The sequence below is a fragment of the Microcebus murinus genome, chromosome 7, assembly GCF_040939455.1.
Source record: "Microcebus murinus isolate Inina chromosome 7, M.murinus_Inina_mat1.0, whole genome shotgun sequence".
In the NCBI taxonomy this organism is placed as follows: domain Eukaryota; kingdom Metazoa; phylum Chordata; class Mammalia; order Primates; family Cheirogaleidae; genus Microcebus; species Microcebus murinus.
In genome coordinates this window covers 42,665,175-42,671,174 of record NC_134110.1, presented here as the reverse complement: position 1 = coordinate 42,671,174, position 6,000 = coordinate 42,665,175, and positions in this window count along the sequence as shown.

Genomic DNA, 6,000 nt, shown 5'->3' with positions numbered 1-6,000 from the left:
GATGTAGAGAATTTCTGTGTGCCTTGTGGCTGGAAGGGTGGGTGACACGTGGTCCTTGGCTTCACAGGGCTCTGGGTCTTGATGGAATGGTGTAAAAAGGTGCACACAGAGGGGGTGGCTTCCTGTGTGGGAGTGGGGGCGAGCGAGTCTTGCCTTCTAAAAAGTTGTGATGCTTGAGCTGCCACTGAGAAAAAAAGGGAAGCCAAGGGATAGAGTTAGCTGGAGAAGGGAGGAAGGATGATGTGTTGGGTGTTTGTTCATCTGTTCGATCCCATTTTGTCGAGCATCTATTATGAGCCAGCCATTGTTCTAGGTTTCAGTGGTGAACTTAAGTTCTAGTGGTGGAGCAGGGTGGAGTAGGCAATAAATAAACAAACATGTAAGATAGTTTCGGAGGATGACAACTGTGAAAACAATACTGTATAATGTGACAGGGAGAGCTGGGGGGTGTTCTGAGGGCAGTGATATGGATGGGACTTGATAGGGTGGCCTGGGTAAGCCTGGAGAGGTGACATGTATGTTAGAATTGGCTCGTGGGGCTGTCGGGGAGTTCTAGACAGAAGGAACTACAGGTGCGGTCATCCTGAGGCAGGAATAAGCGTGAAAAGTTTGAGGAACAGGAGAAAGCCCAGGGTGGCTGGTGGCTGGAGAGTGGGCCTTCCAGAAGGAATTTGAAGATAATGCACCAGGGAAGTGCCCAGGGCTGAGGCCATTGCGGGGTCCAGGCTAGAAGGGGTGGAGGCTCAGCCTGGGGTGGTAGCTATAGAGGTGGTAAAACAAAGAAACTAAGATATTTGGAAGAGTAGAACTGATGGGACTTCGAATACATGGTCCCTTATGTTTGAGGGATGGGAGGAATCATAGATGACACCTAAGCATTTGCCTGGAGCAGCCGGGTGGATGGGGGTGGTTACTGTGATAGGGAAGACTGGGAAAAGACCTGGTTTTGTGTGAAAAATCAAGAGTTTTGCTTTGGCTGTGTTTAGTATGAGATGCTAACTGGGCATCCCAGTGGAGAGGAAGCAGCTCTTGTGAAGAGTTGGCATATAAGAGTGGCAAGTGCCTGGGGACAGTGGGGGAGACAGCTGCAGCTAGGAAAGGCCTGCTGGCTGGGGAATGGCAAATAGCTCGGGGAGGAAGGTGGCTGGAGGTGGGGAGACCAGCCTGGTCTGTGGCGTTAGTCCAGAAGCCATCTGTGCGGTAGAGTGCTTCACGATTCCATTTGGGGATTAGCCACCCAGCACAGAGGATGGGGTGACTTGGTTAGACAGCAATACAGCCAACATATAGGAAGCTCTTGGCATGGGTCCATCTCTGTGCTATGGGCTTCTGATACTTTATCTCATTTAATCAACACAAAGATCCTACAAGCTAGGCACAGCTCCTCCACTTATGCATAAATGCAATTGTTCTTGCTATTGTTTTGGGGAAGCTCAAAATGACACTAAATAAGTGGCCTCTAAAGACATCTCTTGTTAGCAGGCAGAGTTGCCCTCTCTGTCCTGGAAGTAGTTTTGTTCTCATCTACGAACAGCTCTATTACTTCTCATCCTTGAGAGTATGGCAGCTTCTGAACCACTGTCACCCTCATTTTACAGATGAGGAAGCTGAGTCTTGGAAGGACAAGGTGGCTTCCCAAAGTGACACAGCCTGTGAGTGCAGCTGCTGGTCTGCTCCCTGCATGGAGGGTTGGATGTAGCGAGACTGTGGCGGCAGCATGCATGTCTTTGACCCGAAGAAAAGCTGGTGTCCTTCATCCTCATACACAGATTGGTGTTTCAGAAGGAAGAAAAGATGTGTATACAGTAGAAACCCTCAGATCTGACACTGGAGAGGGACAGTTGGCCATTTATATTTAAGCCAAAAGCAGAAAACCATTAAAATGAAACATAATTTGCATTGGTTTACTGAGAACTTTTCTTTAAGATAAGCATTGTTTCTCCTTCTCCTCCTCCTCCTCCTTCTTTCTTCTTTTTCTTCCTCCTCCTCCTCCTTCTTCTTCTTTTACTAATGCAACTCAGCTTTATCTTTTCTTTTCACAGCATTCAATTTAGCTTTCACAGTCCCAAGAAGTCTTTCTTTTTGCATTTATAGTTGATCAGTGTATTTAATTGCAATAATAAGTGCGATTGATATAAACAGGTTTGGGAACAATATACATAACCTACCTCTGCGTAGTGTGTGGCTCACCAGAACACCAGAAGAGAGTGGCTCCGCCCCAGCCCCTGCCAGCTGTGTCTCGGAGCACCCAGGGTGCCACCCACAGGCTTTGCAGAGGTTACAGGGCGGGCGTGTCGGTTAACCCAGCCAATAGGTTAAGTCGGATTCATTTAAAAGAGCCCCTACTGATAGAAGCACACACAGCACATATTTGTGTGTGCCAGACACTTGCCGTGAATGAAATGCTTGTGTGCAAATGATTTTGCTTTTCTTATTTTTCTTTTCTTCTGGCTCAACCTCTTCTGAAGACTGCTTCTAATTTGAACTGGTTCAGTAGGATTTTAAAAAACAACTTTGATTTTGTTTTCAGTGCAGTGAAAAAATTAATACTTGGGTTGAGTTCCAAGTTCAGACAATTCGTGTAGTCTATTTCGGTTTGTGAGTCATGTTATCCTGGTCCACGTTACTCACAGTGAGGAATGATTCAAGACCAGGGCTTTTTTCTTCTAGCTCAGAGTCTGAAAATGCCTTGGGTCTCTTTTGTCCTGAACCATTCTTGCTCTAAGCAAACCCTGAAGTGATGCTTTTTGGGGACCAAAAATCATTAACAGGAAGAGACTTGCATGAAACCCCACTGTTTCTTGATTCTGATGCCAAACATGGTCATCACACTACTGGCTAGGCAGCTCTTGTAAATCACTAGCTCCTCTCACAGAAATGCCAACAAAACATATCGTCCCTCCCCGCTGCAGGCCTGTTTGCTAAGCAGAGGCCCAATCCTGCCACGAAAGCTGTGCACACTCTCCAGCTTCCTTAGCTTCCTCATCTGTACTCCTATTTCTCAGATTTGCTGTCTTCTCCCTTCCCTTGCATGGTATCAATGTTGGCTGTGCACATTGTGAACTCACCAAAAGTTGCTTTAGTTAGAAACAGAAGGCTTCAGTGTTTCTGGTTTCATTACAAAGAAGCCATGAAGCATTCTCTTAACAGCCTCAGGACAATTCCTTGGGTACCACGTAGCACAGGTCCAAGGACCACTCAGCGATAGCCTGTCCTTTCTCCCCAGTCCCCGGGGAACAAATTCTGCCACCCAGAATGGAAGTATAATTGGCAACACAGACAGGGCACTATGCGGTTCTCTTTGATTCTTCTCATGGTCCCTGATTATGGGAACTTCCTCCCCACTATCTTGTCTCCTTGTACTGTTTTCAAGATGTCAAATCCCCCTCCTGGCACGAACCATGGGGTATCGGATAGAAGTAGAAGAAGTTGTATGAACTCATATTTAGCTTTACATAGATAGAGAAGGATATATATCTGTGCCTATATCTACATCTATGCCTGTGTCTATATCATCTGCCTACACATATGGATAAGCATGTATAATATGCATATACAGGGGTTAGTATACACACTGATATTTCCTACCATGATCACTGAATTGGTCCAGAAGCAATGAAACCTCAGTAGCGACGAGCATACTCAGGGCCCAGATCTTGGTATCTAATCCCATCCTCAATGAGAAGAACCAGGGTTTCTTGGAGAAATGGCTGATTCTAGGGCTGGGGAGCGGAATCCATGAGATGCGCCTGGAGCATCTTATAGTGTCAGAGTGGAAAGAAGTACTCAAAAAGCAATAACGGGGGTATGTCAAAGGGACACAGGAACCAACTGTAAGAGCTCCCAATAGACAAAGCTGGAATGGCTTGAAAAAATATAAATAATGTAGTATTGGATTATAACCCAAAGTATAAGATAAATATTCATTATCCAGATTTAAATGAATTCTGGAATACATAAATTAAGTGGGGGAGAACAGACAAACCTCCTGTTTAGAGGAATCCCAAATAATTTATGTAAATACTCCCCTTCAAGGAGATGGGACATAATTCCCTGCCCCCTAAGGAGGGCTGCACATGGGACTTCCTCTTAATGAGTACAGTATAGAGAGGGGGAACAAAAGGCGTAACTCTACAGTGGAGAGACCTGACACCACTACCTGAGCCAGGTCATCAAGGTCGACCTTAACAGTGATGAGTCGTGTTGATGGCATGTTAACAGCACATATCCTTGATATCATGTGAGCATGGCACCTCGCCTCTGTGTTAGTCGTCTCCCAAGCCCATAACCCTGGTCTAACCATGAGAAGCAATGTCAGATGAGCCCAACTTGAAGGACATTCTACAAGATTTCTGACCAGCACTCCTCAAAACGGTCAGGGTCACAGACAACAAGCAAAGTCTGCAGAACTGTCACAGTCAAGAGAAGCCTGAGAGACACGATGACTAAATGCAACGTGGTGTCCCGGAGGGAACCTGGAACAGAAAAACAGCAGTGGGTAAAAGCTGAGAAAAAGTGAATAAAGTATGTGGGTTTCACTCAATTATAATGCATCAATACTAATTTATGAGTTATGCAAATTGTGCCATGTTCACGTTAGTAATATGGGAAATTGGGAGTGGGGTCTAGGATATCTCTCTCTAATACTATTACAACTTTTCTTTAAATCTGAAATTTACAGAAATAAAATAAACAAAAAGTTTATTTTAAATAATCCCACCCCTGCTGCACCCCTGGGCATTTCTTTTCTTTCTCCTGACCCTCTGTCTCCCAACACACTGGTCTGCACCCTGCACCTAGACGTGGGAGAAATTGCTGGGACACAGACAGGCTGACTTGACGTCTCTCTGTATTCAGTGTGGGGGCTCTTACTTGTTGGCATGGGGAGCTGAATACCATTTCTGGTTTTCTAGCACCCTTTTTTCTCAGCTTATCTTGTTTCGGAGGCATTTTTATTGGCTGTAATGTGCTTGAGACACAGTTTGTTTACAGTCTGGAGGAGTTCTGTTAGTCTCTTGCTGCAGAAAGAGCCAGAATGCACACCCTTGGGCCAGGGGCACGTTGCCCTCTGGGCGAGGATGGTGGAGGCTTCTAGGGACTGTCACATCTGATTCTGACTGGACTGCGGTCCCCCTGAAAGGCAGCCGTGTCCCTCACCATGGTCTGCTTTCTTCCCCATCTACCTGCTCCATGTGATAAAGTAAAGCCTCTGTCTTCACTGGACTATTCTCATCTCCTTTTTCCTCCTCATCTTCACGTTTTAACACTTTTCTACGAATAATAGGTTTACAGGGATTGATTATATGGTTACATGGGCTACCTAGAGAGTTAGAACTTAAAATTTTTAGAGTAAGAAACTGGTAATAAGGCATTTTGTCCAGAGAAGAGTCTCTGGAATGAACCCCTTCCAGGTAAAATAAATAACATACAATGCCAGAAGCAGCCCATGGGTGCCTCTGTGCAAATCGGTAGGAGGCGCCTTCTCTAGGCAGCTGGAGTCCTGCAGGCAGTTGCGGTGGGGAGGACCAGGGCTGGGGTTCAGCCAGGCAGCCTTGTGCCATAGACAATCCACACTGCTAGTCACTGTGGCCACCAGTTACCTTCAGCCCCTTGCACTTGGGAGTCATGACACAGGAAAGGCTAGAGATGAATGACAAAGAAATATTCACCTCCAGTCATCAGGCTCCCGAAGGCCAGGCTAGGTGGCATCACCTGTGTAGCAGAAGGAAGTTGTGTGTGTGTGTGTGTGTGTGTGTGTGTGTGTGTGTGTGTGTGTGTGTGTTTATGGGAAGGTATTTTGCCCATGCAATGTGATCGAGGCCCATGCAGGGTCCCAGCAAGCTGAGCTGGTCTCCTGGAAGGAGAAGAATTGGGAGAGTCAGAGGCCAGAGAAGAACAAGAAGGCAGGTGGGCAGCGCCACTCGGAGGGGCTCACGGGAGCCGTGACCTGAGCCGTGACCTGATCCCAGGTCCCTGGGCCCCCCACCCCCAGACCCACTG